Here is a 12941-nt window from a genome sequence, read left to right as displayed (position 1 = left end):
TGAGGTTCTCCCCATACCAGTTTGAATGGCTCTCATGCAGAAACCAAAATGCTATAAATGTTCCGAGGATATGGGGAAGAAGGTACCCTAATCCACTGTTGTTGGGAATGTAAACTAGTCCAGCCATTGGGGAAGACTTTATGGAGATACATCAGAAAGCTGAAAATTGATCTACAATACGACTCAGCAAACCCACTCCTGGAAATTTACCTATGAGAAATGATTCCAGCACATGAAAGATTTATCTATACACCTATGTTTATTGCAGCTCAATTTAAAATAACTAAGTTATGGAATCTACCCAGATATTCATCAGGTGATGACTGGACTGTATAAATATATTATGGACTACTACTCTGCCACAATAACTAATGAACTCCTGTCTTTTGCACAAAATGGATGCAACTGGAAACCATTATACTTTGGAAAAGGAGCCAGTCCCAAAAATACAAATTCCATATGTTTTCCCTGATCTGTGGTAACTAATGGACTACCAAAAATGTAATGTATATGAATGAAATTGACATATTGAGATTCAATGATTGTTTACAGCCATTGTCTTTTCTGGAGGAACAGTGTTTTTTTCTTTTATTATTTGTTGAACTCTTTACTTAGTGTAGGGTTAATCTTATGAGTATAAGTAAACTGAAATTAGATGATTATAAAAATTGAGAGGAAATAGGAGAGGAAGGAGAAGGAAGGGAGAGAGCATGGGCAGGAAGGAGGGCAGGCTGTGAAATATCACTATATTCTTCCATCTGTATATATGAAATACATTAAACTTCTATACCTTAAATGAATTTTTTAAAAAAATAAAATAAATGCATATGATTTCACAAAGAAAAAAAAGAAATGGGCAAAATAAATGAACAGGCTGCGCCAATCCTCAGCCAAGAGCATGAAGATTCTTCTGGGTTTCCCACGTGGGTGGAGGAGCCCAAGAACTTGGGCCATCCTCTACTGCTTTCCCAGGCCATAACAGAGAGCTATCGGAAGTGGAACAGCAGGGACTCAAACTGGCGCCCATATGAGATGCTGGTACTGCAGGTGGTCTTTTACCCACTAAGCCAAGCCATTGGCCTCTATGATAATATTTATCGAACATCAGCATAAACTAGTTTGGGAATCTGAACCCTTCACCAATATGGTAAAAATGCATAGGCTTAATGTTTTCTTGTGTATTCACTTATAAAACTGCCATTCAATCTGATTCTTTCTTTTTCTTAGAATCCACTACATCCCACTCTCTGGAGTTGAGGACAATCAAATCACTAAGAGTTATCAATGAAATGAGAATATTTTCTATGAATAAAGAAAACACCATTGACTACATATACTTGCTCTTTTTTCACTTTAATATGTTTTTAATATGATTGACATACATCTCGTGGCAGCTAGTTATGTGATTTGCTCGTTTTTACATAATCATTGAAAAGTAAATTTTGGTAGATGAGCTAACAGAGACCCAAAGACGCCCTTGTCAGGATCCTGAAAATCTGTAAGTATGTCACCAGTCAGAGCAAAGATATTTTACAGATGTGGCTAAGTAACGGACCTTGAGATGAAAAGATTATCATTGATTATCTGTGTCAGCCCAATGTAATCACAAGGGTTCTATTAATAGGAACAGGAATCTCCACCAAAGAAGATATGATGATGGAAGTAAAGAAGGGGATGGGGAGAGAGATTTGAACCAGGAAGTGGTCTTATCAAGACAGTGAATCTTCACAGCTTCCAGAACTGCAAAAAACAAAGGCTTGGGGCTGGTGCTGAGGAACAACAGGTTAAAGCCTTGGCCGGCTGCGCTGGTGTCCCATTTGGCTTCCAGTTTGAGTCTCAGCTGCTCCACTTCAAATTCATCTCTCTGTTATGGCCTAGGAAAGCAGTAAAACATGGCCCAAGTGCTTGGGCCCCTGCACCCATGAGGGAGACCCACAAGAATATCCTCGCTCCTGGCTTCAGATCAGCTCAGCTCTGGCCATTGCAGACATTTGGGGAGGGAACCAATGGTTGGAAGATGTCTCTCCCTCTCTGGCTCTACCTCTATCCTAACACTGTCTTTCAAATAAATAAAATAATTCTTTAAAAAAATAAATAAATAAATCTTGAAAAATTAAGTTAAAAAAACTAAACAAATTTTGTTACTCAGTATATGGTATCTTTTTATAGTTGTTCAAATGGACTAGTATAATAATCACTGTATTAATTTATATCTCTCACAGTATAAATAGTAGTTAGAAAGGTAAAGTTGGGGGCCGGCATTGTGGGGAAGTGGGTTAAGGACCGTCTATAGTGCCGGCATCCTATATGGGCTCTGGTTTGAGAACTTGCTGCTCCACTTCTGATACAGCTCCCTGCTAATGCTTCTGGGAAAGCAGCAGAAAATGGTCCATTTATTTGGGCCCCTGTACCCATGTAGGAGACCTGGAAGAAACTCCTGGCTCCTGGCTTGGCTATGTTCTGCTACTGCCCTTGTGGCCATTTGGGAAGTGAACCAACAGATGGAAGATCTCTCTCTGTCTCTACCTCTCTCTATAACTCTGTGTTTAAAATAAAGAAAATAAATGTTTTTAAAAAGATAAAATTGAAAAAGGAAGTATATTGTTGCTAAATATAGCATCTAAGGTCTAATTTCATTAAAAGAAAGAGATAAATATTTTATGATGGTAATTTTGATGATGCAGGAAATGGGACACAAAAAGAATTAATATGCATTTTCAGGAAAAACTAATCATTTTTTCTGTTACTGAGAGAAGGGAGCACAATATAGTAAAGGCAATTTCATTCATAAAAATATAGATTATATATATTTTAATATACAATTAATTTCTGTGCTTACAGAAGTTTTATTTGTTAAAATAAACTTTAAAGCCAGAGGAAAAATGAGATATATGACTCATGATAAACTAAATAATCTTATTCATACATTGGAAGTACAATTACTAAATCTAAAGAAGTCATATTCTGTTGGGCATTTAAAATAAAAAAAGATCTTAGTTATGACATTGTAGTTTATTAATGTATAACATTCATAATAAAATTTATAGATATTTTATAGAAGCAAACTAAGCAATGTATAACTTCTGTGCATATTTGTACAAATAAAAAATTTCTATGAAGCTGATTTTTGATGTTTCAGGATGTGATTATTTGTTTTTAAGTCACTTCTGTTGTTCCAAAATTTTTTGCCATCAGGAATTCTGAGTGGATTTTGGCTCCAGCTCTTGTGCCTTGGGGTGATAGACTGTAGGTGACCATCCAACTGCATCAGTAACATCTGGTACCCAAATCTCCACTGAGAATAAACAGCAGGGCAGAGACAGCATAAATGATACCAGATGTTCTAGAATGTTGTATTTGCAAAAGAAGTTGATTTCGTGTACTTCATCACTTTTAACACTTTTTAAACATCTGATCAAAATGTGATTTGCTTCATCTAGGGTACATGGCAGTATGAAAAATCTATGAACTCACTGGTGGTGAGAAAAAAAACAAAAAGTACATTGTTATCAGTCTCTAAATTTGAAAGAGAAACCTGGTAAATAATAGCAGATTGTTAGATGTAGTTTAACTCAACAAACCATCCAGAACCACTCCTAAGAAGGACTGATGGTATGGTCTCATTGTTCCATTGTTTTAAATCAATCATTGTTAATGCCTAAGATCAGAACAGGAGGGTAATTTTTATGATAAAGCACAGAAAAGATGACCCAATTTAATTTAATTTCAAACAATTCTACAATACTAGACACAAGAATATAAAGATAGATTAGTTAAAGTGCCAGAATCCTCACAGCATTCTAGCTGGAAATACTAAAATGAACCTAAAAGAATGTATTAGCTTTTCTTTGGTATCTGGATGGAGAACTCTTTCTCCTTTAGATGGGTGAAAGAGCCAGGGATGCCAACTACCTAACCTGGTTTGCAGCCAATCTGCTCCTTATTCCTTAGTGCTCACCTTGATTAACTAGTATCAATGATTCATGCTTCCTCCTACCCATGATTTCTTTGAGCATCATTTTCATTTTTCTGTCATATTATAGCCAAAATTTAGTATCCAACATTATGTTTAACTTTGGTCAAACATCAGAATTTAGGACCGCTATGAATTTCCTTCAGATGTTATTGATCATTCCTCACTCAAGATTATTTTTCTATTTTTTTAAAGATTTATTTATTTATTTGAAAGTCACAGTTACAGAGAGAAGGAGAGGCAGAAACAAAGAGAGAGAGAAGTCTTCCATCTGCTTGTTCACTCCCCAACTCCCCGCGGTGGTTTGAGTTGTGCCCATCCAAAGCCAGGAGCCAGGAGCTTCTTCAGGTCTCCCACGTGGGTGAGTGCAGGGGCTCAAGGGCTTGGGCCATCTTCTACTGCTTCCCAGGCCACAGCTGAGAGCTAGAGCAGAAGTGGAGCAGCCAGGACTCGAATTGGTGCCCATATGGGATGCTGGCACTGCAGGCAGCAGCTTTACCAGCTACCCCACAGCACCGGCCACTTTTCTATTTTTTTTAAGTTATATTTTATTCATTTGAATTGCAGTGTTACAGAACAACTGTCAGGCCTGGGCTGGGCCAAAGCCAAGAGCCAGGAACTTCTTTTGGGTTTCCAAAGTAGATGCAGGCACCCAAGCATTTGAGCCATCTTTCACTACCTTCCCAAGCAGGGAGCTGCATTGGAAGTGGAGCAGCCTGGTCTCCAACCAGCACCCATATGAGATGCCAGTGTAACAGGTGATGGCTTAACCCCTTTTCTCACAACATTGGCCCCTCTACCTTTTTTTTTTTTTTTCTTTTTCATAGAACTCCTCTACCTTTCTTTGGAACACAACCTAATCAGTATTTGTATATTAGTGTTATATCTTCTTTTTTACAATATTACTGTACCTCTTTAGACAAAAGCTCCTTAACAGCAGGTAATGTGTTCCTCTTTGCACATCATTTTATTCCCAGCACTATCCCAGAAAATAGCAGGAAATCTCATATTTGACAAACATTTGAGTGGATAGTTATATCTACCTGTGATATTTTAGGAAAACAATCAACCAATTTGTTAACTTTCCTTAACTTCTTGTTGAAAATTTTTTTGAATTAATTAAGATGGTGGTCTTATAAAATAGAGATGATTGTATTCTAAGGGAAAATGAAAATAAGAAGGTAAACAGCTTATTATGGATTTTATGGGCAATGTTTATAATATTATGACTTCTAATAATTCTTTAGCATTAGATTTGTACAGCAATAATTCACAACTCTTAAATAGTTTTAAAGTTTATTTTAGAATTATGCTTTCTGATACCAAAGCAAAATAGATGCAACACAAAAAGTAATCTGCAGACCAATATCCATGATGAACAATGATGCAGCAATTCTCAAAATATTACCAAATTGAATCCTACATCGCATCAAAAAGATCACACACCATGATCAAGTGGGATTTATCCCAGAGATGCAAAAGCAGTTCAGCACTGGAAAATCAATAAACCTTAGAAGTCACATCAACAAAATGAATGAACAGAAACCATATGACCATCTCAACAGACACAGAGAAAGCATTTGATAAAATTCAACATCACCTCTTGATTAAAATAGAAACCTCCACAAATCATGTATAGAAAGAACAAGCCTAAAAATTCTAAAGGCTTTATAAGACAAAACGACAGCCAAAATATACTGAATGGGGAAAAACAAAAAGTATTTTTCTTTAGGCATAGAATAAGACAAGGATGCCCCCTGTTAGTACTCTTATTCAGTATAGTACTGGAGTACTAGCAGAGGCAATTAGGGAGGGAGAAGAAATAAAAGGAATGGAAACTGGAGAGGAGGATGTCAAAATATCCGTCTTTGCAGAAGACATGATGTTGTACTTTGAAAAACATGTGCATGGATAAAAAAGGAGGGAAGCTAAGTATGGTTCATTAATTGTGACAAGTCCAGTAATACGAGAAAGCAGGGTAAGAGATATATGGAGACTTGTATTGCTCCCTCACAATTTTTGTTTTGCAAATTTAAAATTAATAATAATAAAAATAAACAATAAAAATCAAAAATTGATCAATTTGAATTATTACCATAGCTTATTTTGTGTGTGTAGCGTTTTCTTACTTTTGTCTGTGCTACTAGTGATCCTATGTTAAAAATATGGTCACAAGGAAGTTTTTGGCATAAGTGGAGATTATGAACCTTCTATAACTCTTACAACCTTTGTGAATTTTTCCAGAAATTCTGAACTTAAAGGTCTCCAAAAACAATGGTAGAAGCTATAGATGGACTCAGTAGGCAACAATTGCACCAAATGAGTTGAGTTACATCTTGGGAATTGCCATTTCAAGATCAATAGTTTCTGTGTTCAGCCTGGATTACAGTGCTGATTTCCAAGGTTCAGCATACAATCCAAGCCATCCTTTGACTCAGCAGTGGAGTATATTCACAGTAAAGTATCCAATTTTGAGTTTCTTATAATGAGTGACTCTGAATATAATGTCCCATGTATTCTTTTTTTTTTTTAAAGATTTGTTTATTTATTTGCAAGTCAGAGTTACACCGAGAGAGGAGAGGCAGAGAAAGAGAGAGAGAGAGAGAGAGTGAGAGGTCTTCCATCCGATGGTTTACTCCCCAATTGGCTACAATGGCTGGAGCTGTGCCGATCCAGAGCCAGGAGCTAAGAGCCTCCTCTGGATCTCCCATGTCTGTACAGAGGCCCAAGGACTTGGGTCATCTTCTACTGCTTTCCCAGGTCATGGCAGAGAGCTGGATTGAAGTGGAGCAGCCAGGTTATGAACTGGTGCCCATATGGGATGTCGGCGCTACAGGCCAGGGTGTTAACTAGCTGTGCAACAGTGCCAGCCCCAGCATGTATCTTAATAATATACTGGTTAGAAGAACTTATAATCTTTATAAGATATAATATTCTCTTGTATATACTCTGTATTTTCCAGTTTTACATGTACACATAGTATTTAAATGTTTGTGAACAAAATTAAAATTCTAATATTGAATGGCCAATGTGAATCTGGACAAAATATATATATATTTTTTTGACAGGCAGAGTTAGACAGTGAGAGAGGGAGAGACAGAGAAAAAGCTCTTCCTTCCATTGGATCACCCCCTAAATGGCCGTTATGGCTGGCGCGCTGCGCCAATCTGAAACCAGGAGCCAGGTGCTTCTTACTGGTCTCCCATACAGGTGTAGGGTCCAAGCACTTGGGCCATCCTCCACTGCCTTCCCGGGCCACAGCAGAGAACTGGACTGGAAGAGGAGCAACCAGGACTAGAACCTGGGGTGCCAGCGCCACAGGTGCAGGATTAACCTAGTGAGCCGCGATGCCGGCCCAAAATATATTTTCTTTATGAAAAATTACGATATTTTATATGAGTGTAGTGAATTAGCTGAGACACTTTAACCTAAGATATTCCAAATGATGAAAATAGATGCTTTAAAATTTAACATTTTGATGCAAAATGAAAGCATATAAGAAGGAGTATGAAAAATCAAATATTTTATAAATTATAAGAACCTAATTATCTAGTGTTTAAAAAAGCTAATGACGTATGCTCATTGAGATCTTAGTAGTCCATTATTTATGCAACAAGTTATGATTTTTATAAGTAAATAATTCATATTAAGGTACTGATTTCTGTGATTTGAGAACATCTTATAAGTGTTAAAATTATAGGGGTAATGGTAGTACAATCTCAGCATAGTTAGAAAAGGCAGAATGTTTATCATGCTTATTGGAAAACAGAAAATATTTTAGCTCTAGAAAAACAATATAAGCTAAAAAGTTCACAGAAGCATAATATATTTTAGTGTACCAACATTGTTATTCTATCCTTGTGTTCCATAACTATTAAGTCTAGTTTTTCAGTGTCAATGATCCATCTTATAAATTGACTTGGAGTATAATGGATGCTTTCCTGTTATCCATATACTTTACTTTATGTTTTTGCCAACAGAAATACATATTCAGCATTTCTTCATTACTAAATACTACAATAAATCAGATTTTATTGAAAAAGACATGCAAATTTATTTTTTAAACTTGGAATACATTAGATGCATCTGCATCTCTTTTGTACATAATCATGTGAGCTACTGAAAATCAAAAAACAAAAATCGGGCTGGCGCTGTGGTACAGCGGGTTAACACCCTGGCCTGAAGTGCCGGCATCCCATATGGGTGCTGGTTCTAGTCCTGGCTGCTCCACTTCCGATCCAGCTCTCTGCTATGGCCTGGGAAAGCAGTACAAGATGGCCCAAATCCTTGGGCACCTGCATCCATGTGGGAGACCTGGAAGAAACTCCTGGCTCCTGGCTTCAGAGCGGCACAGCTCCGCTCGTTGCGGCCAATTGGGGAGTGAATCATCAGATGGAAGACCTCTCTCTCTCTCTACCTCTCCTCTCTCTGTGTAAGTGAGTTTCAAATAAATAAATAAACCTTGAAAAAAAAATAAATTCTAAGGAAATATCTGTATTTTTCTTGAGTTTATTAGTAAATTGTGTTTATAAACTCCTTTTGTAACTGAACACTTTGTCCTAACTGGGAGGCTTGCTATTGTATCTGATTGTTTTCTTGGGATGTCTGGATCTTTTCTTTAAGTGGGCAGCCTTGTCTTCTACATCCTTGCTGACTGTCTTTTGAATTTGTTGATCTCTCTTTAAGACCAGCATCATGTCATGGCTGATGTTGTAGTACAATGAGTAAAGCCACTGCTTGCTACACTTGCATTCCATATCAGTGCTGGTCCAGTCCCTGTTGCTTTACTTCTGATCCAGCTCCCTGTTCATGGGCCTGTGAAAGCAGTGGAAGATGGTGCATGTACCTGGGCTCATTGCACTCAGGTGGGAGACCTGAATGGAGTTCTGGGCTCCTGGCTCCACCCTGACCCACCATGGCTATTCTTTCCTGAAGTAAACCAGTGGAAAGATCTCTCTCTCTCTCTCTCTCTCTCTCTTACTCTCTTTTTTTGTACAGAACTCTGCCTTTCAAATAAATGAAATGAATCTTTACAACTTAAAGGATCACCATTGTGTACAAATACAGCATGTGTTTGGACCTATGTTTATAATCATAATATCTTTCATCTGTCTACTACTCATGAAAGGCTTCTCATTGCATTTAGAATAAATTCTAAGCATCTTGCATAACTGAAATGACTCTACATCATCTTGAGGGTTAGTTTTACCTGTTAGCTCAGCTATAGTGCCAAGTTACTTAATCAAACAGCCTGACTAGACATAGCTCTGGCCATCGTGTTGAAGATGCCCTTAACTATGAACCAGAGTGGGTTTTTTGGACTTGGGGGTTTTACAGATCTGTTGGATTTGTGTCCCGGGAGTCCCAGTGATGGGCTGAGCCTGACCATGCCAAGTTAGAGCTTCCCAGAGGAGTCAGGAATCAAAATGCTTCATGGAACCACAATCCTGGCCTTCAAGTTTTGCCATGGTGTCATCGTTGAGGCTGACTCCCAGGCTACAGTAGGTGCTTACATAACCTCCCATAAGCTGTGCAATAAGAAACACATCTCAGTAGCAGCTGCCTCCAGGCCGCTGGCCATCAGGCTCTACCAGTGCAAAGGCAAGGGGCTGTTCATGGGCACCATGATCTGTGGTTGGGATAAGAGAGGCCCAGCCTTTACTATGTGGGCAGTGCAGGGAACGGATCTCCAGAGCCACATTCCTGTAGGTTCCAGCTCTGTGTTGTGGGTGATCTCCTGGGACTGCCTTCCCAGCCCATGTTGGAGGATGAGAGGGACCCCATAACCTGACTGCTGGCAGGCGGCAGGAGCTCTAGGCCAGTTTCCCCCATCCCCCCTTCTTGTTGGAAGCCTTGTGGCTGTGCCTTTACCATTGATAAACAGAGAGCCCATAAACAACTCCCACATACCATGTGTGGGCTAGTTGCACAAAGGAGCCCAGGGGCCCATGTGGACTGCATGACCTGTAAGTTGGTTAGTTAGGGGTCTTTTGGCATGCTGCCCCTTCTGCCCTATAGTATTGCCATTACTACTCCAGGTTTTTTCTCCCCCTCTTATCCTATAAGAGTCTGTGCCTGATTGCTAATAAACGGACATGCTCATCAGGCTTGTCTCCGGTGTTTCTTGTCGAGAGATGCCAATGCTCTTCCAGCCCAATAGCTGAGGGTCCCACACAAAGAGATCTCACTGTGTATGCTTATGGTGTCATTGATGTGGTTATTCTTAAGACCTAGAAGTGGAGCAGGCCTGTGTTACCAGTTGTTAGTGAGCTGCTATTTGTTTTACTTACTCTGATGTTATCATATCACTACCCACTTACTCAAAAAAATAAGTAATATAGATACTGATATGAGATTTCATAGATGTGATTGACACAAAATATTTTTGCATATGCCTGTATAAATACATACATCTATTTGCATACATATATTTGCACACATACGCACACACACACACACACACACAAATTCTATTTGTTCTGTTTCTCTACAAAACCACGACTGTGATCTATTTTTCTGTCTTCCCAAATTCACACACCAAGGCTGCTCTAGGCACAAATGACATGGATTTAAATTTGAACCTTATTTCAATCAGTATGTGAATTAGAATGGGTTGCTGTTTTTACTCTGGTGTTCAGGTTGCCTATTTAGTCATTTTCTTTTCACATTTCTCCATCTACTTTAGAAATCCAGGTTCTTTCTGAAAATTGATAGTCACAAAATATGTTGAATGTTAGTTTACTTATAATGTCAAGGAGATAGGACTTTCTGGTTTTATTCCTGTTCTGTTAGTGACTCCATTGTTATATAGATTACATTTCACAGTTTTTAATGAATCTGCAGGTAGGATATGTTTTACTCAAAGGGGAGGGCAGTAGGCCTAGCAGTTAAGACATCAATTAAAGCATTGCCTGCTGGATCAGAGTGCCTGTGTTTAATTCCTGGCTCTGACTCTAAATAAATTCCAGTTTCCTGTCAGTGCAGATCCCAGGAGGAAGTGTTAAGTCCTCAGATGACTGGATTCCTTACACCCACATGGGAGAGCTGGATTGGATTCCCAGTTTCTGGCTTTTCCTTCCAGGCCCTGCTGTGTGAACATTTTGGGAGAGAACCAGTGGATGGAATCTCACTCTGTCTCTCTCCTGCTCTTGCTCTCTACTCATATATATCTTGCAGCATAATTTTTAAAAACAGCAGATATCTAAATTAAGAAAGAAACATTGTGCAGCCCAGTGTCTTGAATTCTACTCAGTTCTTGTTTAATTTGGTTTAAAATTACAAGATAAATGAGGTGGATGTTTAGAGACTTCTGACATTTAGTCAGCCTTCTAAATATTCCAGCAATGTTTACTTCAAGTAAGTAAATTAAGTGTTTTTAGTCACTCCAAGTTAATAGTTACTTCTGCATAGTATTTTTCAGACTTGTTCAGTAATGTTCTGTTTCTAGTATGTTTGTAATTCAGGCAATTCTAAAAATATTTGATTTTTCAAGAGAAAGGGGGAACTTCTCTAAATTATAGTGCTCTTTTTTTTAATTTCAATGGATTGCTTTTAATAGGAATATTTCCTTTTAAAACTAACAACAGCAAAAAAATTCAAAAATGTTTATAACTGACTGTGCTCTCCCTTGTTCCTATTTCTTTCTAATTGTAAACCATACTTCTCTGGAAATAGGATATTTACTCCTTCATAGCCTTTCTCCTCCTGCTGTTTATTCTTTAGCTAAAGTCATAATCCCACATTTGTGACATTATAATCATCTCTACAGTCAATAATTGTTCTAAAATGCTACTTTAGGTGAAGATATACAGCAGGGAGTCAATGAACTACCAAAAAACAAAGATGCTATTTTCAACTCAGCACAATTTTTTGTGTGAGGAAGGCGACAATTATAAAATAGAGGTTGATTACTTGCAATTGTTCATGCTAGGCTACTTTTGAAGTATAAACAAAAGGTCATAATTCTTAACTTAGTTATTTTTAATAACTCATTATTTACCTAAATTTTTATAATGTATTTTAATAATTTTATCTGGCGATAAACTATAATTAACTATTAGGTGAAGTATTTCTTTTGTGTTATGGAATACAACCTATGTTTATACTGGCCCAATAGTATAAAATTCCCAGATGATTATTTAGGGCTATTCTGTGTGGGAACATCAGAATGTTAGTAAATTATAACTTAAAGTGTGTGGAAATGATCTAGACTTTGAAATTAAGATTTTTTTTCAGTTGAAATCGCTTGTAAAGTATTGTTTTCCTCTTTGCTTCAGACATTGTATGTTGTACTATTAATAAACATTTGCATATATTTAATATAATTTAATTAAACACATCTGATTGTAGAATGTTTGAAGGATTATTTATATGTATGTGTGCCTTATATATCTATACATTTAATGTAGACTTCCAATAAGTATCTTCATGGAAGTTTATTTTTCCCACTTCCTGAAACTTATTCAAATTCCTCTGTTGACTCTTGCTCAAATCCCACAATTATGAAGGCATTGTTTCTTCCTCACTCGTGTATCTGTGTGGTTCTTTCAGAGTAACAACTATTTCACCCTTCTTCATTCCATTTAGCTTTTAATATCATGATGACTGTCCAGATGCTGGGGCTTAAATTCCTACCTGCAGGCTGATCTAGGCGACCCAAAGGCAACTTGTTTTATTTTCCTGTTTCCCTATATGTATATATTTTGGAAGCATCATATTTTCTTTCATTTAATGTGTCCCTAATAAAAACATTCATATGACACTTCTGACAGATGTGTTTTATACTTTTTAATATGGATAATAATTTCTTTCTTAATGCATTGTTAAAATAAAAAATATACTGCATTGTCACTGTCTTATTTAGAGTAGAATTTCAATAAATGTTTATCTATGTATTTATCTATCAACTTATGTACAACTTCAATGCCAACTGTAACTTTAAATTTATTTTATCTTTATTTTTTGAGGT

At 37.3% G+C, this 12941-nt stretch overlaps 1 pseudogene; it reads left to right on the top strand.

The window, feature by feature from the left end:
- LOC138843737 (proteasome subunit beta type-5 pseudogene) overlaps positions 1–10239 on the top strand; it is a 187658-nt pseudogene extending 177419 nt beyond the window's left edge.
- The last annotated feature ends 2702 nt before the right edge of the window (positions 10240–12941 follow it).

Source organism: Oryctolagus cuniculus, chromosome 9, assembly GCF_964237555.1.
Source record: "Oryctolagus cuniculus chromosome 9, mOryCun1.1, whole genome shotgun sequence".
Lineage (NCBI taxonomy): Eukaryota > Metazoa > Chordata > Mammalia > Lagomorpha > Leporidae > Oryctolagus > Oryctolagus cuniculus.
The sequence above is the reverse complement of the archived record's forward strand: the minus strand, read 5'-3'. Positions and strand labels throughout refer to the sequence as shown.